This window comes from Danio aesculapii, chromosome 7 (assembly GCF_903798145.1).
Source record: "Danio aesculapii chromosome 7, fDanAes4.1, whole genome shotgun sequence".
NCBI lineage: Eukaryota > Metazoa > Chordata > Actinopteri > Cypriniformes > Danionidae > Danio > Danio aesculapii.
In genome coordinates this window covers 40,879,664-40,903,611 of record NC_079441.1, presented here as the reverse complement: position 1 = coordinate 40,903,611, position 23,948 = coordinate 40,879,664, and the positions used below count along the sequence as shown (strand labels likewise).

The 23,948-nt window shown below is 39.8% G+C and overlaps 1 protein-coding gene across 1 annotated transcript in view; it reads left to right on the top strand.

Moving 5' to 3' along the window:
• itfg1 (integrin alpha FG-GAP repeat containing 1) overlaps positions 1 to 23,948 on the top strand; it is a 221,087-nt gene that overhangs the window by 116,258 nt on the left and 80,881 nt on the right. The window lies entirely within an intron of this gene.

Below are 23,948 nucleotides of genomic sequence, written 5' to 3'. Positions count from 1 at the left end.
CATTTTGTCAGCAAAGGTTGTCATGGTTTCTTGAGTGATATTGTGTGTTGGAGTTGGTGAGTGTTTTTTATTTCTATTTTTTTTTTTCTTCTAACAAGTGGGTGGGTGAGAGAATTTACCCAAGCAGCCAGAGACAAAGTCAAAATCATCTACAATTTAAATGAGGGCTTCTTTTAACAAGCCATAAATAATTATCAGCAGATATTGACGGTGTAATTATGTATAATAATCTAAAATTTTCTGAACCATCAGTGGATTAAAAGAAATTTGCCTTGCATCCAAATCTTGTTTCAATCAGCCTCTTACCCCACTTCTTATTGGTCTTTCTCTCTCTCTCTCTCTCTCTCTCTCTCTCTCTCTCTCTCTCTCTCTCTCTCTCTCTCTCTCTCTCTCTCTCTCTCTCTCTCTCTCTCGTGAACCTTCTCTAGTGAAACGTGAACCTTTGTTAAGGAAGTAAACAAACAATCTGGATTTCAAGTAGACCCTAATAACACACAGACAAAGGGCAAATTTACATGTGCCTCATATTTTTGAAACAGAAGAACGAGTAGCATTTTCACCGTAAATGATGTCTAAATAAAGCACATGGCTCTCTGTGAATGTACCACTCACACCACTGTACCACTGCTGGACTAGTAATATATCTAATATGAGAATATCAGACTCTGATCCGTCACTCACTGCATGAGTCCAGCCTACATGCTGACGTTGATGTGGAGAAGATTAGATGGCTATGTGTTTCTGTAAGTCTATCTCAGTGAATGTCTTCTGTACCATTGACACGCACACGCATATACATCCAAATGTAACACTTTACTGTGTGTGTGCGTGCATGCGTGCGTGCGTGCGTGCGTGCGTGCGTGTGTGTGTGTGTGTGTGTGTGTGTGTGTGTGTGTATACAGTGAATACAATTTTTTGTTAGTCTGTGTCACTGTGTGTCACTTTCTGAGAAACTGGCTGTGGGCAAAGAAAAGTGGCATACAGTGTCTTTTGCAGCTTAAAAAACCGTCAGCGTTTTGAGAGATTTAAAAAGAGCTTTATAGCTTTATACCACATTGATCGTTCTCTTTGTCCACTTTTAAACTAGATACATGCTAGTGCTATTGTAAAGAGAAGACAGACCACTCTTAGAATAAAGAAGAAATGCTGCTTAGTTTGGCAGATTGAAAAACAAGCAGTTATATGAATTTAAAGGTGCACTAAGTCATTTTTGAAAAGCACTTTCATCCACAGTGTCAGACTGATACCCAAAACACACTTGCAGCCAGTCAGCAGTAAGGAGCCGTTATAGTAATGATAGGAGAGATATCAAAAATGCATATTAATTGTCAGATTTTTTGTTACAAAGTTGTTACTATAAAATGTCAGAATTTAGTAATAATATCATTAAAGTTTCTTTATTAATTTTCTAGAAAAGTATATACCATTGCAGTAATAATTTGTTTTTTTAAAACCATTATTATGACAATTTTGTATTCATTTGTTTTTCTGTTTAGAATGTTTGGCATGAGAGCAAATATTAATTCATTCAGGAGTTGTTTCATTGCTTAAAAGCCTAATAAACAGAGTAACAAAATAAATAACAAAAAAAAATCTTGAAGAAAGAGTGCTTTGATGTTTCAGTATCTGAAGCTAATTGAAACTTCTCAAAGCATCAAGTCTAGCTATCATTATCTTTCTTTCTTTCTTTCTTTCTTTCTTTCTTTCTTTCTTTCTTTCTTTCTTTCTTTCTTTCTTGACTTATCTAACCTAGTTAGATAACCTAGGTAGACTAGGTAGATCAGAGATGGCAGTATTTTCATAATTATGTTTCAAATTCATATAAAATTACTTTTGAACATTTTATAATTTGTGTTTTACTAAACCAAATAATAATTAGATGCAATACTGAAATATGTTGGTAGACTGTGCTTTGTATTTTAAATGTTCAAAGTACTTACTTACATTTTATATTTATTTCTGAATAATGCACTAACTTTGATCTTAATAGGTCTACCAAATATAGTTTTGGCTGGATGGTAAAAATCATATCGCGCGTTTTGTCTGAACTGGAAAACATTAAGTAAAGCATTAAGTAATATACACTATTAAATTTGGTACAACTAAATGCTATTATTGGACAAAAGAAAGCAATTAGCAAAAAGTGAGTTGTCCTCTAGAGTAAGGCTAGCCGGTCTGACTATTCATATTATTGCACTGGGGTGTTTTTGACACATTAGAGCAAAAACAAAACATGCATGAATGGGGAAATAATGCATGGGATGTGCTTGATGTATCACCTAAACTTCAAGTCTGAGAATGCTGGCCTTGAACTTCCATCCTAAAATGACTATAATGTATGGCACTGCAGTTCTGCATTTGGAACTGCGTCCTCTAACGTTATAAATTACGTTAACGTTATTTAAATGTCAAATACACAAACTTCTGTCCAAATGCTCATCTTGGCTATAATAAACATAAACAGATCATATTGAAGCACTGGAAAATATTGGATCTATTCATGCAATAAAGTGGCAGCCTGTTATATCCATCTTAAGGTGCTTTCACACCACTCTCATTTAGTGTCACACCACTCTCATTTAGTTTGGTTGAATTATGCTAGAGCTCATTTTCCTTTTTTCGGTGTGGTTTGTTGGAGCAGGTGTGAATACCACAGTCACACTCAAGTGTGCACCCAAAGGGAACCAAACAAGCATATATGGACCTGCTTGATGAAGTGTTCTTAGTACACTTTCAAATAGACACTGGACGATTCCTATGTGGTAAGATCATGATCTGAACTCAAACAGCAAAACTGCAAAAAGTAAGGCACATTTTTGAACTAGCTGAACTCGTCAGCTGCACTGTGTATTATGGGATGAGCAAGTATTTGTTTACAGTGCTTTAGCAAAATCTCCAAGGTAGCTCATGGACAAACGTCTGAAGTCACTTTGCGATGTGCCTTCGCCATTTGCTGTGCATTAAAACATTGTTTTCAAGCTGCATCCACACTTCATTCTCAATTTGTCTGAAGTGATGCATACAAACTTACGTTGATCAGGAATAGAGTCAGCCAGCGCACAGTGTTGTGTAGGATCAGGTCAAGCCAGCCTCTCACTGCCTGGTCCCCGGGACTTTGAGCTTGTTGTGGAAATTTGAAATTTAACCAGAACAAATGATTATGATTGGCTAAGATTGATAATGAAAATTCGGAAATCTGCTTCAACTGGCATACTAAGAGCTGGAAAATAATGAAATATAAATAAAAAGTGTTGTGTCTCCCAATCGGCTTTTCCTAATCTCTTTGTTTACTTTTAGGAGTTTTGTAGGAATATTTGTGCATATCATTCCTGAGCAACCAAAAAACAGTTTAGAAAATACGTTCAATGACACATTCGGCCAATGACTGATGTAGATGTAGTGACATGACTGCATTTTGGTTAGTTTTAACCTCTTCATTCATTCATTCATTTTCCTTCGTCTTAGTTCCTTTATGGTCACCAGAGCAAAATGAACCGCTAACTTTTCCAGCATATGTTTTACCCAGTGGATGCCCTTCCAGCTGCAACCCAGTACTGGGAAACATCCATATACTCTTGCATTCACACATACACTACGGCCAATTTAGTTCATTCAGTTCACCTATACCACATCTCTTTGGACTGTGGTGGAAACCCGAGCACCTGGAGGAAACCCATGCCAACACGGGGGGAACATGCAAACTTCACACAGAAATGCCAACTGACCCAGCTGGGGCTCGAGCAGCGACCTTCTTGCTATGAGGCGACAGTGCTAACCACTTAAGCCTGATTTATACTTTCGCTTGGTGCCGCATCGCGCACCTTCGCTGAGTGCGCGCACACCTCACGAAATGGACAGGGCTTTTATACTTGAGACCTTCGGTGTTGTGATATTCTTTAAAATGACAGGGGGTGGTCAAAAGAAACCCACTCGTAAAATCAGACAGATAACCATAGAAGTAGGAAGTTTCCGGTACTACGTCATATCATTAATATTGTTCAAGATTTTTTAACAAATCATTTTTATTTTTCTAAATTATCTTAATGATTATAAAGATTAATTAATAACCATTCAAGATTTTTTTTAAATCAAACTTTGTTGCATCACTTGCTTTTGAAAGTTTAGCAAAATATTAATGACAACAGAACATTGGTTGCTCTACAAATATATATTTTTATTCTAAAAAGAATAAACCATTTTCACAAAAAAGTCCGGGCGTCAGTATGCTGTGAAACAAAAGGTTCTTTTTCAGTTATCAAATAAATAGATTGTTCCTTAATTATATTTCTTTCGGCTTAGTCCCTTTATTAATCTGGGGTCGACACAGCGTAATGAACCGCCAACTTATCCAGCATGTTTCACGCAACAAATGCTCTTCCAGCCGCCACCCATCACTGGGAAACACCCATACACACTCATTCACACACACACTCATACACTACGATCAATTTTAGCATACCCACTTCACCTATACCACATGTCTTTGGACTTATGGGGGAAACCGGAGCACCCGGAGGAAACCCACACGAACACGAGGAGAACATGCAAACTCCACACAGAAACGCCAACTGACCCAGCCGAGGCTCGAATCACTGCGCCACCGCGTCGCCCTAATTATAGTTTTGTAACTATTAAATTATTTTCAATTCAAAATGAATGGTGAAAAAACATATTTCTGTAATTAAATCATCTGTTTTGGCTTTAACAAACTTATCCCTCAGGTTTTTCCCACTGCTGTTGGAATTTCTAGCCAATAATTTTTGGCCATCTGATTATTACTATGATCACGCATAGATGAATCTTAAAGATGTCTGTACAGTTGTGCCTTTTTCAGACAAATTCTCATTAAAATGATTAATTATTCAACTCAAATGAAACGTGGCACCGCGCAAACTGTTTGTTCGAGTCTCAAAAAATCTTGTGCGCTCCGCCAGCCAAAATCATGTCGCATGCACTCAAAACAAACCTCTGCAAACACAGTGATGACATCACATTCGCACTCAAGCGAACTAGTGGACGCATCTAGTATAAACCAGGCTTCAGCTACCGTGTCACCCACAACCTCTTCAGACCAGAGCAATAAGTGTGATGTTGAAAAAAAAGAAATGTTAGAATGTATCGTTTGTTGTCCTTGCTCTGGACCAGAGGAATCAAACCACCGGTGTGAAAACACACTTATTATACTCAGAACACTCTTCCAAAGGAACTGCTTATCAGTAATATGACACGAATTGAGTTGTGTTAATAAAAATGTGTTATTAAAGCAACACTTTTGTAGATTTGGGGTGCTTTTCTCAATTCATTTTGAGTCTTTTCCCAATTCACGTAGCTGCCCTGAGGCAATGATAAGATATCAGAATGAAACCACTTGTGTCAAAGAGGCTTTGCTATGCACACAGAGATGATTCTGTTGACGTGTTCTCACACAATTTACACATGTTCACTATGGGTTTTTGCAGTGCATCTAGGCACGACTACAGCGCTCTCAAGAGAACAAAGTGTTCATTGTCTTTCCAGTCATCATTTTTTTCCACGCACTCTGCCGCTTCTCCTGTGTGTCCTTCTCCATCTTTGTTTTCCCCCTCTGCTGTTTGCCTGTTGAATTTGCCCCTGGTCTGATTCCCTTAGACAGCTGTTCTCAACCATCCCTTCTCTCGTTCTCTCTCTAAGCAAGCACACTCTTCAGTCTTTTCTTTATCAGCAGATTACATGTCAAATACCTGGCTCATCTCCTACACACTCACTTCCATTCCCATTTGGCTCTGGTGTCCTTCCAGGTGCTCGTTCCGCTTCACATGAAATGAAGAGCGGCAGAAGAGCTTGGTCATCAGCCCTCTGACTCACCAATAAAATCACTTGAAGAGGTCTGAGAAGAGGACTCACTTTGTTCATCTTCACACAGCTCTCCTCGCATTGATTTTTCCTGTTCACTTCTGCCCGTGTAAATAATACACAATCGTCTGAGTATGAACGCGCAGATCAGAATCCTTCAGCTTTGCCATGAACCCAAAGCTTTTCTCTTTTCTTCAGATCTCTTCATTAGCGGCAGCGTGATCATGTCACTCTGATGTAGTCGTGTTAAGAAGTTGTGTAATCATTTTCTACTCAAGTGCTCTGCACTGATGCTGAGATTAACGGTTGCTGATGCCTCAACTGCGAGAGGCTTTGACCTCAAAACTGAGGGTGAGATTATTAAGACAGCAGTGTGAGAGTGATCCGAAGATGACGCTTAGCCTGATAAAACATCTGGACACAATGTTGTTCTCTGAAGCATATCTTAGGATATTTTCTGATGGTCACATTCACGTCAGCTCAAGTGATTCTCATTTACCATGAGGAGTCAGCTTGTGTTTGTTTTGCTTCTTTATGTGAAGGATACTCTTTGCTCATTAAATGCAAGTTAAGCTCTGACAAAAGCATCTGTGGCAATCTGTTATTGATATTATAATATATTTTTAATATATCCATAAAAAGTCAGATTTTCATTGTTACCAAATAAAATTTCTTTTCAAAGTTTCCTGAAATACATGCATCACAGCATTACTAAAATATTAAGCAGGACAACTTTTCAACATGATGAAGGATACAAAATATATCTTGGGCACCAAATCAGCATATGCGAATGCTTTCTGAATGTTCCTGTGACTATGAAGATTGCAGTAATGCTGCTGAAAATTAAACTGTGCCATTTAGAATACAGTGGTCCCTCTTTAATCGTTTGAGTTACATTCTAAAAATAGCCCGCAATAGGAGAAATCCGCAAAGTAGTCAGCTTTATTTTTTTACAATAGTTATAGATGTTTTAAGGCTGTAAATCCCACACTACACACTTTATAAATTTTTCTCAAACAGGCATTAACATTTTCACACTTTTCTCTCTTGTTTAAACACTCTCAAAGTGCAAACTTTCGTAGAAAAATAAGTCCAGTATTATAGAGACCAAAAATCAAAACCTTCATCGCTGTCCGCAAAAGGTCTATAAACTTTTTTTGAACAGGTAATGTTGGCATCCAGCGTAATGTTCTTTTACCAGCAGTCACTGATCCACAAAGCTAAAGCCGATGTGATGTTGGAGTGCAGTTTCCCCGCCCACCGAATTGATTGACCGCATTAACATGTCTCCGTAGTAACGAACATAATCATATCAACAAGACAGGACGTGCTCAAAGCAACTGATATTAAAAGACCTGTTAAGCTCTCTGTGATCATCATTCATCATCAAATGTGATCAAGAATGAGTTTTACAAGTTTGAAATGTTTTAAAACAGTGCATGTTTGTAATGAATTGCAGCGATTTTACCGTCTTTACTCTCACCACAGCCGCATATCAGTACAATTCTAAATAAAGATGCTTTAATCCCGGTTTGTGGATGTTAAATCAGGTTTATTTTGTACATTAACATAACGGATATCTATACAGGAGTGGATATTAACATGTATCCTGACACATTTGCGTGCAATAACAGTGCAGAGTTAAACACGTGCGCTGTATGTGTTTGTGTCTGCTGTGTGTTTGTGTGCTTAGATGAACTTTGTAACGACATTTTGTGTGACTCCTTGCAACTCCACAACAAATACATAAAATAATCATTGGGAAAGCTCTTACTGTAGTATTTCTCACAAACGTTATGTGAGATCTGCTTCCTTCATGTCTGTCACTGTGCTGTTTATCTGACGCAGCCGAGGCGGAGATTGAGACACACTCTGACATGGAACGGTGGGCAGGGAGAGCTAGCATTAAAGGCACAGGCAACAAAAACAGCTACATTGTGTTCAGAGCAGAAATTACAATATTCTGAAAAGTATAATAAATAATCTGATGGGTGTTTTGAGCTGAAACTTTACAGACACATTCTGGAGACACAAAAGACTTTGAAATATACAGTGTTTTAGAAGATATGTGCGTATCCGGTGTGCAACCCCCTTTATGATGGTCTTGCTGCGGACAGTTACAACCCTTTTTGCATCTTTGTTGAAACTCACACTGCTAGTGATCAAAAATTTTTGTTAATTTGCAAGCTGAACACATTCTGTACTGTACAGGAGACACGGAGGAGATTGACTGAAAATGGCCTACTGCCAATCAGGATGCAGAACACAATGCTCTGTAAAAAAAAAAAAAAAAGCCAAGTCAAATTGTACTAAAAATCCATGAGGCCGCGAAAGGTAAACTGCAATATATGAAGTGACCTCTGTACATCAAAACAGAAAAGTTACTGATTAACTGAAGGTTTTAAAAAATTTAAATGCATTTATTTATTCAGAAACCTTTATAATGATTCGTACCTGAAGTTTTCTAATTGTTAATAGTCTTGCAATGCCCCTTTTAGGGCCAATCACAGCAAACACGCTTTTTGCGTTCAGAGGCTCTTTTTTGAATGATTTATTAATAGCCACGAGCGTACTGCTTATGCGCCCTGTGCCTTGAATTTTAACCACCTGCTGCACCTCGCGTTTTTGCCATTGCACACTATGCGCTCGCAGTTGTAAAAAGACAACTCTGAGCAGAAAAGCGCATTACGTCAGTCATCTTTTTCATTCTCCAATCAAATGGAAGGAGAGGTGGAGTTTCCTTTAAGGTTCCTGCGGTGTTTGTGTTGTCAAGACAACTAATGAGACTTTTGAAGATAGAGGAGAGACTAGCGGTTGCTGTTTTGAGTTATTCAGGGCTGTATGACTCGCAAATCTTGAATATTACAATATTATTACATTTTAAAGAGCCCATATTATGGGTTTTTGAAAATGCCCTTCCATGTAGTGTGTAACACAGCTCTAAGTGAAGTGAAATATCCAGCTAAGGCTTAAATCTGTAAGTGTACAGTGTTTAAAACTATTGATTCATCTATAAAAGAGTCGACTCGTAGTGCTTCAAACGAGTCGCCTTGATAACGAGTCATTAGGTGTTTCGCGATGACGCAGCCACGAAACACAAGCCTCGCCAGTAGTTACGTGCGCAAACCAGGGAGATTTGAAACCTGCGGCCCCGCCCACTAACACAGAAAAAACACTAGACACACACACACAGACGCCGCCGGTCGAATGAAGTCACGCTGTGCTCAGATGGATAATATTGACAGTCTCTACCCAAAGATGAGTTGTTAACCTGGTACAGTACACGCGGTTACTCTTTATATTGTCTTATCACATGTAAGCCACGTTAAAAACGCGACGCGTGCCGCTTTGTTTACGGATTTAACGTTAAAGGCTTTTGTGAGCTCGCGTTCCACTGCCGTTTGTCGTTGCTATGGCGATCGATCGTAAGCTAGGAGACAGGAGACTCGTGTCACTTTCCCTAGTTCTTCTGAGGAGCGTTGTGTGTGTGTGTGTGTTTGTGTGTGTGTGTGTGTGTGTGTGTGTGTGTGTGTGTGTGTGTGTGTGTGTGAGAGAGAGAGAGAGAGAGAGAGAGAGAGAGAGAGAGAGACTCGCGTCGCTTTCCCTAGTTCTTCTGAGGAGCGTTGTGTGTGTGTGTGAGAGAGAGAGAGAGAGAGAGAGAGAGAGAGAGAGACTCGCGTCGCTTTCCCTAGTTCTTCTGAGGAGCGTTGTGTGTGTGTGTGAGAGAGAGAGAGGGAGAGAGAGAGACTCGCGTCGATCTCCCCAGTTCTTCTGAGGAGGGTTGTGTGTGTGTGTGTGAAAAAAGCCTTACACTATGAAGCGCGTGTGCACTGTGACTACTTTTATATAGTTGATTACCAGCTGGGCATTTCACTCTGTCTCGTGCTGAAGCCTGTCACTGTCGACCAATCGCAGCAGGCTGTCATCGGTCCAATCAGCGCAGATTAGCTTCGCGCTGAGGAGGGGGTTGGGAACAAATGAATCGCTGAACGATTCATATGAGAGTCGTTGGGATAATTAGGTAAAAATAAATGCAGATTATAAGACCATCAAAGTGTTTTATGACCTTGCATGCATATTAGACTGTTGTTGGAGACCCTTACAACCTAAATATGACCCTATTTCATGTATAATATGGGCTCTTTAAAATTATATAAATATCAACAGCAACACTCTCTCTCGCACAATACGCAGCTGATTCAGTCATTGATTAGTGACATAAAAAGAGCATATTTGTACTTTTTAGATGATGTACTGTTCCCCTAAAGTGCACTTGCTTACAGAACTGAACTATATTCAATCTTAAAGTCCTCGTGAACCTGAAGTCACTAAGACTTTTATTTCAGCATGTTTATATACTGAAATTAGGATCAAGTAAATTAGAAATTTTAAGGGTTCAGTCAAAGCAGGGTGAATCCGCTTTCAGTCACTACATGCCCTGCTGCTGGAATCAGATTCCAGAAATGATCAGATGTGCTCCAACATTAGGCACACTCAAATTAAAACTGAAAACACATCTGTTTAGCTGTGCCTTTACTGAATGAGCACTGTGCTACGTCCAACAGATCACACTGTTCATGTCTTTATTTTTTAAATGCAGTAGCAAATAGTCTGACTTTCACTTAAGAATAACAAAACGGAACTGTCTAAATAAAACAGATTAATTGTTTACCTAAAGCAATGTGTTCTAGCAAAGAAAAAAAATCACACAGACTTTAACTTCAGGGAATAGCAATAAATTAATCAGTGTAACCTGTGAATCACCTCCAGTTGTCGCACAGTCTGAAAATGTCTGTCTGGTTGCATTAACTACTGTATCTAACGTTTCTATTTCTTTAAGTTAAGAGAGCAACGAATAATGAAAACGTTTTGTTTTCCTTTTCATTCATTTCATTCATTATTTATTCATTGTATTCATGTTTTATTAGTCTCTCTCCATCAGTCTTTTTTTAAGCTGTACAGATCGCAGCGTAGAGCTCCACTGTGCTCCTGGCAAACAGTTAACCATCCTCCGGAAATGAAATGGCTGTTAGCTGTAATTAAATCAACTTTCATCTGTGCCTGAGAGGGGGGGAAAGAGACATGCAAACATTAAACAACAGCTCATGAGAGGGAAAAAAGAAAAGATAAGGTGTTAGGTTAATAGGAGATTATAGATTTAATCATAAATGTATAGAGTAGATGTAAATTAGTGCAGTATGTTATGTATATAGATCCCCTTATACTTGTGAGCGACTTTGTTCATGCATTGGTTTCTGATTTAAGTTAGAAGAAAGGAAATTAAATTACATTACCAATTCTGCGTGCAGACATCTCAGGCTGTGGCAATATATGATTGAGTTTGCTAAAGGTTACTCCTGTTCCAGTGGATACACAAAGCTCCTCCCCCACTGGCCAGAAGGCTGTCTTCAGCACACTTGATGGTCATTAACGGGGTGTTTCCCAGCTCCTTTGCACTTCTCTTCTTTTACAAACTCTCTCCTTCTCTCCCATCACTTTGCTTTGTAGATCAAAGTTGTTCTCTCATCATGGAAATGACCCACTCAGTTGGACTGCCGCTAAGCTGTGGGCTAATGGTTTCAACCCCCTCCCCATCCCTACCCATTTACGCCAAAAATTAATTAACGTTCTGCATCAACAGCCTTGGGATGCCCACCAGAGCTTGTCAGGGAAGAGGAATGATGCGTTGATCTACTGCAGAGATATTTGGGGCTTGCTTGCCCATGCCTAAGTACCTAAAACTGATGAATTTCAGCCTTATTTTATCAATATATTTTAAAATCGTAATTGGCTGTACCACTGGACCAGCTCTATACTCTCACCAGGGTGCTCGAGGGTTCATGGGAGTATACCCAACCAGTCCACATGTGTTTTGTGGGCATGTAGAAGGCATTCGACCGTGTCCCTCGTGGCATTCTGTGGAGAGTGCTGTGGGAGTATGGGGTCAGAGGCACTTTGTTAAGGGCTGCCTCATCCCTGTATGAACAGAATAGGAGTTTGGTTTGCATTGCCGGCAATAAGTCAGACTTGTTTCAAGTGCGTGTTGGACAGGGCTGTGCTTTGTCACCAATCCTGTTCATAATTTTTATGGACAGAATTTCAAGGCGCAGCCTTGGGCTGGAGGGGGTCCGGTTTGGGGACCACAGGATTTCATCTCTGTTATTCGCAGACGATGTTGTTCTGTTGGCTTCATCAAACATGGAACTTCAGCATGCACTGGGGCGGTTTGCTGCCGAGTTTGATGCGGCTGGGATGGAAATCAGCACCTCCAAGTCCGAAGCCATGGAGCTCCACCGGAAAAAGGTGGTTTGACATCTCCAGGTTGGAGGAAAGTCCTGACCCCAGGTGGATGAGTTCCAGGTATCTTGAGGTTTTGTTCATGAGTGAGGGAAGGATCGAACGTGAGATTGACAGGCAGATTGGTGCAGCAGTAATGCGGCCGATGTACCGGTCTGTTGTGGTAAAGAAGGAGTTGAGCCGAAAGGCAGAGCTCCCAATTTACCAGTCAATCTACGCTCTTACTCTCACCGATCCTAGATACAAGCAGCCGAAATGAGTTTCCATCGGAGGGTGGCAGGGCGTACATTTATAAATGGGGTGAGGAGCTCTGTCACCCGGGAGGAGCTCGGAGTAGAGCCGCTGCTCCTCCACATCGAGAGAAGTCAGCTGAGGTGGCTCGGGCATCTGTTTACGCCTGCCTGCTAGAGGGGCTATGTCTCCCCTAATCCCCCCACACCCACCCTGACCCGGCCCTGGAAAAGCAGTTGAAAATGAATGAATGAATGAGGACAGAAATCATCTCCCATCTCATTAAGTCCTGCAGATCTAATGCATTTTAATGTAAGGGTTACCGTTGAAAATCAAATTTACTTTCATTTGTCAATTCAAATAGAATCAGCAGAGGAAAGCGCAGCTAAACAGCCGGAGGGCATCACTGGAAATCCATTTGTCATGTACGTGAGACTCCAGCACGACCAGACAGTAGCCAGGCCTTTGCTTGTGTCCTCTTTTTCTCTCTCTTTCCACCTCTCGTCGCTCTTCTCTACCCACCACAGGAGCTGCCAAGACCACTTATCTGGTGATTAGAGTGGACTTGATCCAGATGTTACAATTATGAAGTGCTGGATCACATTTTTTCCAACATCTTTCTGATATCTTCATCAAGACCCTTTTTCACGGCGTTCAGATGCAGAGGATCCGGGTAATGAGATGTGTGATGGTGGACTGCAGCTCTCTCACGCACACAGGTGGAGTGTAGAGGTGCATGCTGATCTGTAGTCAGGCAGCAGGTGGATGCCTCATCTTGTGGGCTAGCAGGTGTGTTCTGGTTTAGCGGAGCTCCAGAGAGACTTTATCATGCTCTCTTTCGCTCTATTTCTCTTTGTGTGTTTCTGAACTGCTCTAATCACCTCTCTGCTTCTGTGTGCCTCTCGCCGAATTCTCCACCTCTGTTTCTCTTCTGACCTGCTCTGCAGAGTGCTGTTCAACCTACACAGGTGCAGAAGCAAACGTTTTGCTGCTTTAGGAGGTCAGTTTCAGAGCAGCTGAATCCTCAAATGTGCGCTGCCATGTTTGACTTTATTTTAGAGCTCCATCCTCGTTGATCACTTGCATGGCGGAGGCAGCTGGAACTGCTTCTGTTAACTGTAACAAAAAAAAATCGTAAAACATCAGAATTTAACTTGCATTATGTATTTTGAGTGGTAACTGAAAGGGAAAGATAACTCAGTGTAATGCCTATAGTTCCTGTTTTCTGACAGATGCTTAGAAACCTATTTAACAGGAGTTTAAGTGACTACATAATGTGTTTTTGCATGCTCAAGTTCGGCATTTCAAATGAAGATGCGTGGCATGCACGTGCAAATAGTAAGTGACATGCACGTGATGTGACATGCTCGTTTTCTCAAGGTGCTCCTGCATGCAGTACAGTGAGTAAAAACAACAGCCTTTCAGTCTCTGTCATTTAAATAGAAAACTCCAATTTATGGGGTTTTATTTTCACTTTCTGGGGACCCTTTCTTCAATATTCAGACCTAAAACCTGCTCAATTAAAGTCCAGCATTACTCATGAGAACTGACTGGCACACAGCCTTTTAGCACTTATAAATGACTTTGCTGTGTAAATTCTGAAACCATGTTGTTTATTTGTTCTGTTGTGCTTGAAAATCCTTGAAATAAAAAATATAGAATGATATTAAATTTTCTAATTACTGCAAGCACACTGTGCACCATGTGACAAGCACCATCCAATCAGCACCACATTTGTATGGATTACACATTTCAGTTATTATGGTAGACTTAATTGCCTCAGATGAATGATGAGCAGCCAAACATAGCAACACATTTTAATTGTCTCTATAAATAAAACTTGTGTCAGAGCTGCAGCAAGGGTTTGGTGGTTCCTTAGAGAGGTCAAGGAAATGCAACAACGCATGTTTTACAAACAGTTTTAGACACAATACACTTTTTAACTGACTTTTTAAAGCATGCAGATTTTTTGTTGTTGTTGTTGTTACAGTTTTTTTGAGTATTGCACTAAAACGCAAGCTGTAAAACGTTTGCTTTTACTGAAAAAGCATGGTATGATTAACGAACAGTGAGGTAAAGGTCTGCATTCCCATGGGACCTGGCCAGATTTCTTGTGGTGGTGGCGGTGGTAATAGCGGTTGGTAACACTGATGTAGTTTGAATGGGTTCCTGAGTCCCGACATTATTTCTGAACAACAAATCTGTGATTTCCTCATTCTTATCGAACACTGGTACAGCCAGTGCTCACGACTGTTACACAATCTGAACGCATGACCAGGGCTTTCTGCATGTGCTTTTTTTTCGCAGTCTGTGTGTGCATCATCTGCATAACAGTCCTCAGAGCAGGCTTTACCAACGTGAGAGAGCAAATTGAAGATGCGCTGTCCTTCAGCTTGAATTAGTAAACGGTCAGTTTACTGTTAGGAACGCCACATAAGGCACGTCTGATGTACAGAATGGCAGTCTTTTCATGCATCATAGATGCAAATGGGAAAAGCTTCCCTTTGCGCTATGCACGCTAGAACCCAATATAAATGTGAGATTTTGGAAACCAGATCTAAATTTAGCGGGAACGGTCGGGTAGAAAATTATTCTAAGTGGGCAATGGGTGAACAAAGACTGAATATACAGCGGGAATGGTTGGGTGCAGAATAAAACCTAATGGGAGCGGCACTAAAAAAATTTGTCCTGCACAGACCTCTACAGTGAGGTATTTTGTTTTAATATTATACAGATATATCATAGGGACATCAGAGAGTTATGGCACATGCTGTAAAAGTGCAAAACACAACCTCTTTAACTCGTTATTTACTTAAAATGAGAATTCTGTTACCTTTGTCATACAATAACTACTTTCATTTATCGGTCCAATTGAAGATTAAATTTATTAAATTTATGACTGAAATATCCCTTTAGTTTGTCTTCCATGTGCAACCAAATTTCTAAATTGAAGAACATTCCTAAAATAACAGAACACATTAGACTTCAGGTTTGAATTGCATAGCTATAATGCATGCAAATCAACATTCTACTTTAGTAGAAGCTGTGCTATCTGAACAGACCAACTCACCTATGTTATGCATGAAGTGAACTCAAGAACAGTCACCAGCCATTATACTCTGAAAAGCACATGTCGTTAGCCACAGGTAGCCTCTGCACAAGTCAACGAGCGGTATTACCTCTTAAAACCACCTGCTGTGCTGAAGTTTACATGTACAATGTGTTGAGTGGCTGGAAATAGAAAGAAAAAGGATGAAGTGATCAACCATAGATTGTTGAATGTTGTGTTGGGCGAGAAGAGTGAGATTAGAGAGATCCATTAAGCTGAGCTAATGCTAGTATAATTGAATGGCGTCAGTTGCACACTTCTTTATGATGTCTGGATTACCTCTTAATAGAAGTGCTTGAGTTTTATGAGGGACGAGATAGAAGACTCCCATGAGGAGAGCGAGACCTAGACACACACGCAATGGGACGTGATTGCATTTGCTATTATGTTCCACAGCTTGAGGTAAATGGATGTGTGCTTTACTGCAGTAGTAATGCTCACACTGACTGCTGCTCCCACCTCCAGTACACGAGACCTGGATATTTTGTTCTCACATAGACAGCACTATCATTATTTACCATATATTTCAATGCTGAATTATTCGTACATTGAGTTATTTGCCCTGGTTGAGCTCGGTTTGGGCTCAAGCTCAAATCTATAGCTATTGCAGCTGCACGGGCCTCTGTTGCTAGGCAATGGCCGTCCATCTCATGAGCATGCGTTTTGAAATACTTGTCTCGTTGTCAGTCAGGATTAGCTGCAGTTCCACTAAGAGTAGAAAGGCATCTTCATTTCACGAAGATGGGAGATAAATGTCAATACAGAACGTGTCAATATTTTTCACTCTTGAAGGAGCATCAGATCCATCGTGGATTGCGTTCCCATTTACTTTCAAGATAAAATGGCATCTGGAAATGCAGTCGCGATTAAAGTTTAAAGGCCTGTCAAACCTTTAAGCAATGATTTATTTTCTTTGCTTTAGATAGAAGGGATTCATTTGAAAGGTCTCTAGAAATCTACATCAGCCAATTTGGGAAGACATACTCAATAAAAGTCTTTCTGTGTCAATCTATCTATCTTTCTGTGTATCTATCTTTCTGTCTATTTGTCTGTCTGACTATATTTTTTATAATTCTGTCGTTCTACCTCTGTTGTACTTTTTTTTGTTTTGGCTACTTGGGGGGGGGGGGTGTCAATTAAAAAAGCAATAAAAAAAAAAACATTTTATTAAACTATTATAATTACCATATTTTATCCATAACATACTGAAGAACAAACTAATAGTTAATAGTAATATTGGTAACATGTTAATAATAGACATTGAAAAAACAACAACAAGCCATTAACCTTTCGGTTTATGGGTGACCCCTTGGGTGATTACGTTATATAAAAGACACAGCAATAGCGTCAGATGCAGCACATTGATTTTATAGCACCAGGTAAAACACTCTGACACCTTTACGGCACTCATGTACATTTAAAAATACATGCCACAACTGAACATGGAGGATAGTCTCCAGGTGGCGTTTTCCAAATTAAACAACGAATAGACTTGGGCCTAATGGTACGTGTGCACCGTTGTTTGCCAGGTTTATGTATTCATAACCACTTAAGAAAATATTTAGGTCTCCAGTCTTTGGCATTGTTATTTTGGGGGTCGCGGGCTGAAAAGTTTGGGAATCCCTGATCTAAAGAACCAATACTGGTGCTATATAGTTACTTAAATTGGTTCAGCTCTAACTTATAATTCTGCATTGAGTGATCGGTGTGACCCACAGCCCCTGCCTTACACGTAGTCATGCATTTATACTTCTGTGTTTTGTTTGGGTTGCTCTGCAATAACTCTTCCGAAATGCTAGCTGGCAGCAAGTTTTTATGTTCCTCTGTGTCATGTTTCTTCACGGGTGTTTTGTATTTTTCTGAACACTACCTTAATGTACAAGTAGCTAAAACTCGCTCGTTCACAGGTGGGAAGCGGCTGACGTGCAGCAACTTTAATCACAAGGTAAACACAAAACAAAAGTTTCCATCTGGAGCTCAATCACGGGACTCGACTCTTGTAAACACTCGCTCCATCGACTCATGGCTCTCAGCACCGCCCACGCTCATCACCGGCACCAAGCCGACCAATCGCAGAGCTTGCGCTATGCGTCGTTGCGACGTGTAGTTACATTGCAAGTCAGCCACAGTGAGGGCTTTGCGACCACGTGAAGGCTGCTCTGGAACATGTGCGTGTGCTTGGCTCAGAAGTTTGAATCAGCCTTTAATTATGGTCCAAAAAAATGCTTAGCGGTGCTAACTACCCCAAAGAACCTCTGAAGAACCCATTTTTTGTTTGTTTGCTGGCGTCTGTCTGTCTATCTGTGTATCTATCTATCTGTCTGTCCGTCCGTCCGTCCGTCCGTCCGTCCGTCTGTCTGTCTATCTTTGTATCCATCTATCTATCTATCTATCTATCTATCTATCTATCTATCTATCTATCTATCTATCTATCTATCTATCTATCTATCTATCTATCTATCTATCTATCTATCTCTCTCTGTCTGTCTGTCTGTCTGTCTGTCTGTCTGTCTGTCTGTCTGTCTATATCTATCTGTCAATCAAGAACCCTATGTAATAGGGTATGTAAATCTACTACGTACTATGTAAATCTTTAACTATGTAAACTATGTAACTATGTAAACTATGTAAATCTTTAAATCTATAAATTTATAAATCTTTCCGTCTGTCGGAATCATTCTGTCAAATTATCTGTATACAGTATGTCTGGCATTTCATCATTCTGTATTCTGTTTCCATTGTTTCATTGATTTTGTTGTTCTTTCTTTTGTCTGCCTGTCTAACCTATTGTGTAGTCATTCTAATCTGTCTGTCTTTGCATTGTTCTGTATTTTTTCTTCTGCTCTTTCCCATTTTAAAAGCATTTTAAAAAATTTACATTCAATATGGATTCACAAGCTCTGCTTTTCTAGTTTAAAAATAGGCCATTTCTTTAAGGGTTCATTCCTTTTCATACTATTCCTCACATTCTAAGCTAATTCTGTATAATGAGTGATATCTCTGTTTAAATTTAATTCTGAATGACAAGCAAGACTGGTTGAAGTTACGAATGACTTCATAGCCTCCTACAGTATTTTCTGCATGTCTGTCACTACGTTCAGCCATTTTCTTCCTTATTCCGGAGCATACTATTTCTAGAGAGAGAGAGAGCAGAGGTAGCGGATGATTGAAACGCCATCCACCCTTCAGACTGCTTTGTTTTTGCCCTTGAGAGCAAATTGAAAAAGAAGCAGACCAACACATATGGCAACAGAGAGAGCGAGACAGAAGCCTCAGGATGAGTGGGTGGACCGATATTGAAGAGATGCCTGGGGGGACGAGATCTCTCCGCTTCTGTCATCTTACCCCTCAGAGAATCTCCAGACCTGCCGCCTGCCGTCCCTCTCAACACGCCTGTCTTTCACTCTCTCCCACCGTTTGTGCTCTGGATAACTGACATTTTCAGAAAACTCCTGTTTTGATGCCGAGTCTGCACAGCGGTCAGGAAACGGCACAGTCAAATCCCTCCTTTGCTGTAGAAAGAGAGAAAAAAACAGAGGGTGGTTGACAGAGGCGGAGGGAGAGGTCAGCCTGTGGGCTTGCCTCTGGCCTGTTCTTCCCTGCTGGGTTTGCCGCGGTGTTGGGTCCAAAGCTCCCAATTAAGCGATGAGCGTGTGTTTGCTCATGAGTGTGCGCTTGGCACAACAAGCCACCGCTCAACACTGTGCTCTAGTGAGGAGCGAGTGAATGGGAATTGCGAGATGACACTGAATGTCCAGTGTCCAAACGCATACATGTACAGTGCTTAGCATAAATGAGTACACCCCTCACAGATCTCTCTTTTTTAAATTAATATTTTCTATAGGATGTTATAAAATGATATACATTCAATTAGTCAGTACCAAAACCAAAACTGGAACTAATCTAACAAAAAAACTTAAGTCAAAAAATTTATACACCCAAATTAATAAGCTGGAGAAAAAAGAGAAGCAAAAAAAGTATCAAAAAAGTTATCTTTCTTTTTCTAAAGATGTTAAGTGACCAGACTTTTATTTTTTTTTAGATACAACTGTTTAATAAAACTGTCTAAATGCACCAAAAATTATTGATTCAGAAATGGATAAAAAGAATTCAATAATTTTACAGTGAGCACTGTGTATACATAATCTAAAATACAGTCCCACTTTGGTTCACACAAACATGCTAGCCCCAGTTCACATACTATCCATCCTACATTGATTTGAAAAGGCATTACTTTGTCCCAATATAAAGTGTTTAAATGAGTATTGCAAAGTTACCCAGTTGGTCAACTTTTTTAAACTTTTTTTTAAAATAGAAATTGGAAGTGCAGATCGATGTTTAATCTAACAGGTAATATAGGGTATATGCCGAGCTAGTGTTGTTCCCATACTGATAAACTTCCGGTGACCTGTTATTGTGAGTTTTTCCATTTTATACGATTCCTTTTACAGCATGGATGTTGTAATGTAAAAAAATACAATCAGTTAAATAGACTTTGGCATTCAATTGGGTGCTCGAGTGTAAAACGAGACAAAAAGCCGTTTACTCGCACGCGCCTGTCAGAATCGGCAGGCTAGCGCAGAAGTTCCTTGAATATACTGGGGTAAAATAAATGCTCATATTATAAAGACATGGTGGGGAAAAATGTCATTTAATGCAGTGTACAATCTGACACCCACTTTATATCGGATATCACTAAGCCAGTGGAGACTTTAACGCACCGATTTTGCAATGGCATACAGTTCACCGGAAGTGCTTAACCTAGGTTGTTGACAAATGAAAAGTCCTTTTAGCATACTTTGGCATATACACTCTTGCACACAACACACCACACATTGGATGCACACACGTCAACATTGGGATGTAAAAATACCCCAACCTCAAACTTACCTGGAAGAACTCCCAAAATGACCCCAAACCTCTTAAGCTGTTCTTTCAGAGCAGTTTAATTGTACATGCATCCTGAAAGTATTCATAGCGCTTCACTTTTTCCACATTTTTTTATGTTACAGCCTTATTCCAAAAAAGATTGAATTCATTTATTTCCTCAAAATTCTTCACACAATACCCCATATTGACAATGTGAAAAAGATTTTTTGAAATTGTTGCAAATTATAAAAAAAAAAATTAAAAACCTGAGAAATCACATGTACATAAGTATTCACAACCTTTGCTCAATACTTCGTTGATGCACCTTTGGCAGCAATTACAGCCTCAAGTCTTTTTTGAATATGATGCCACAAGCTTGGCACACCTGTCTTTGGGAATTTTTGCCCATTCCTCTTTGCAGTATCTCTCAAGCTCTATCAGGTTGGATGGGAAGCAACGGTGTGCAGCCATTTTCAGATCTCTCCAGAGATGTTCAATAGGATTTAGGTCTGGGATCTGGCTGGGCCACTCAAGGACATTTACCGAGTTGTTGTGAAGCCACTCCGTTGATATTTTGGCAATGTGCTTTGGGTCATTGTCCTGCTGGAAGATGAACCTTGGCCTCAGTCCTCATTGTGAACTTTATATGAAGGCGCATTTGGTCATTAACTATTAAACACATTATTATGTAAACATGAAGAGATTTCTCAGCATGAAAGACCCGTGAATCCCAGATTAATGTTCTACTTTATTTCCAATGTGAATGGAAATTAATTAGAAAAGAATTGTGGAGGATGTGACAAGATGATTGACACTGCACATAACTAAGCAACAGAACAGTCTGTTAATAATGAAATAGCATGTCTCGAACCTTGTCTCCCCTTCTTTGTTTTTTCGCAAAATAAGTACAAACTTTTAGGGAATAGTATTTGTAAGAGAATTGGGATACAGCAAGAGTTTCTTACCAATGTACTGGTGTTTTAGCTACCCATCTTAACTTTGGCAGTGAAGACAGCCAAAATACAAAGACAAAACTTTTTCTTTCCATGTGTGGAAGCCAGTTAAACCAGCAAAGGCTCCAGTAAACCAGCTGTTCTCAGACTGCAGTATGTGTGGTGTCAGTTAATCCTGTGAGGGGACAAAGTCTGCCTGGCTGGCTGACTTTGGCAAAAGCCCCCCCGCAAATCAGCCTGCATTGATGGGTGGCCAGCAAAGGTGCACAGAGGCTTTGGCTGTGAAATGCACAGATTAGTAGACCAAGCTCCAGACTGACCAACATAATCCACAACGAATGTCTCATTCCCTGCCATGCCACCCCGGACAACCAAGCTGGGAAATGCATTTCCATGGTCCATCTTTGAATATGACTTTAAAGCATTAATCATCTTATTTGCAGTCATAGAACATGCTGAAACCCAGTAGTGTTGAGGTTGAAGTGTGTTCATCAGATAGTTGTGTCTGGTTTGTCCCTCTCGGGGCTCTATTTTAATGATCTAGGTGCAAAGTCTAAAGCGCATGGCGCAAAAGCATTAAGGGCCTGTCCTAATCCACTTTTGCTATTTTAAGGACAGACAAATATGCTCTGCACCCTGGCGTATGGTCTAACAGGTTTGTGCTTATTTACTTAATGAGTTATGAGTAAACCAATCAGAGTCTCATCTCCTATGCTCTTTAAGAGTCAGTTGCATCACGCCATGGTGCATTCGTTATTTACATGGCAGACTTTGTAAGTGGAAAAACTGAACACTTCACTAATAAGAAAACAATTAAACAGACCATCTACAGCGCGAGGACCTCCTCCATTTGGCCTCTTTACTTTCTCTTTACTTTACTTTTACTATTTTCTTTTCTCCTTTACTTTCGTGGAGAAGGAAACAGTGTTGTACGCACTCCACTGAAGACATCCATTAGCCTACATTTTTAATTTTGTTTGTTAAGCACAAAGATTTGATTTCTAAATTCATTTTTTAATTTAATTTACAAATGAGCAATATGGTCAAAAAAAGAGTTTTATCCAAACACAAGTCCTATTCTTATACCCCGTATAGTGATGCAAACATCTCCAAATCCGTCAGGTAGACAAAACTAAGCTTGTTTTTGTTAAAACAAATATAAATATGCAAATTATAAATAATGCTGCTAATAATAATAACATTATACAAATGCAGATTGTCATGAATAACCTGAAACAAGCCACCTGAGATGAAGAAGGCATGGAGGCAGTGGTTTTTATATTTATGTAGAAAATAATTTTAATCCTTAAATTTTTTCATATGTAAAGATATTTGTGTTGCAGCACATCCTGTGTGCATTAAGCAATGTGTAAGCGTTTTCGATAGGCGCATGACAAACACACTCTGCGCTGGACTTTAGACCAGCCTTCAGTTGGTCAACGACACGGTCTATTTCAGTTTCTCAAAGTAGCAACGTGCCAACAATACACGTTAACACACCTACATTTTAGACCAACACACCCATGAGTCCACAAAGGGGTGCAAATGGATTTGCTAAATTACGGCTGCGCTGGTCTGAAAAGCAGCAAATCACCCCAAACACGTCTTGCACATAAACATAATCATTCTTGACATATAATCGGTTTAAGGCAAAAACAAAGGTGGCATGATCAATAAACTAATAGTAAACTATTTGTGTAAACACTGCGGTTTTGTTTTTAACCACTTTTTAAGTACACTAATAAAAACATGTTGTTACTTTCTAATTTTAGGCTAACAGGTAAATCATTCCACAATTTGGTTCCCTTAACAGAGATTACAGATTGACCAAAAGAGGTCTTACAGGTTTCGACACATAAAATCACTTCAGTCAACACGCAAGAGTTGTGTGTTTCACATCTAGTTTGTCTTTCTATACAGTATATGCCTTTTTGCATTTGTGGGCTTCATTGTTTGTACTGTTAATGTACACAAATACTATGACATGGCGCACAAGATTTTTTTTTATTCTGTGGTGAAAACAAACTGTCTTATTTTGTGGACACAACAGATTATTGCAAAAACATACCAAACTTTTCAACTGTAGTTTATTTATATCGATACTGTAAACAAATGTCTTGTTTGTGTTTATAAACTGAAGGGCAAGTCAATTATTGCCTGTGGTAATCAGCAGTTTGCTGCAGTCGATAAAGCTCTACTCACTTTGAAGGTTGAACATTGTTTTTATACCTCAGTCTTTTGATGTAGCTCAACCGGAGTGTTTTTGTGGAAATTTTTCCACCTTCAAATGTATGTTTTCCACACATTTCCTTCTTCTACAACCAAGGAGAAACAACAGAAGGAAGAAACTGAAGGAACACCTTCATACGGTTTCTATATTTAGCCTCACGCACACTCATGTCGAAATTGGTGTCGTTCTGAGAAGTGTCACATGCTAAGTATCGGACTACGGGGAGAAAAGGCAGCGCAGTAGAGGCAGGGAAAAGGAGTCCTGAATAAAGCATAGAACAGACAGATGGGTTGTTGAGCAATGCAGAAAAGCATCTCATTTCATAATTCACTGCTGTCTCTCCTATCCACCTCCCCCACACTCAGCACAGAATTATGGGGAGGAATAGGTTCTGCTTAATTGCCTTTTTTATTTAGGGATCGAAAGT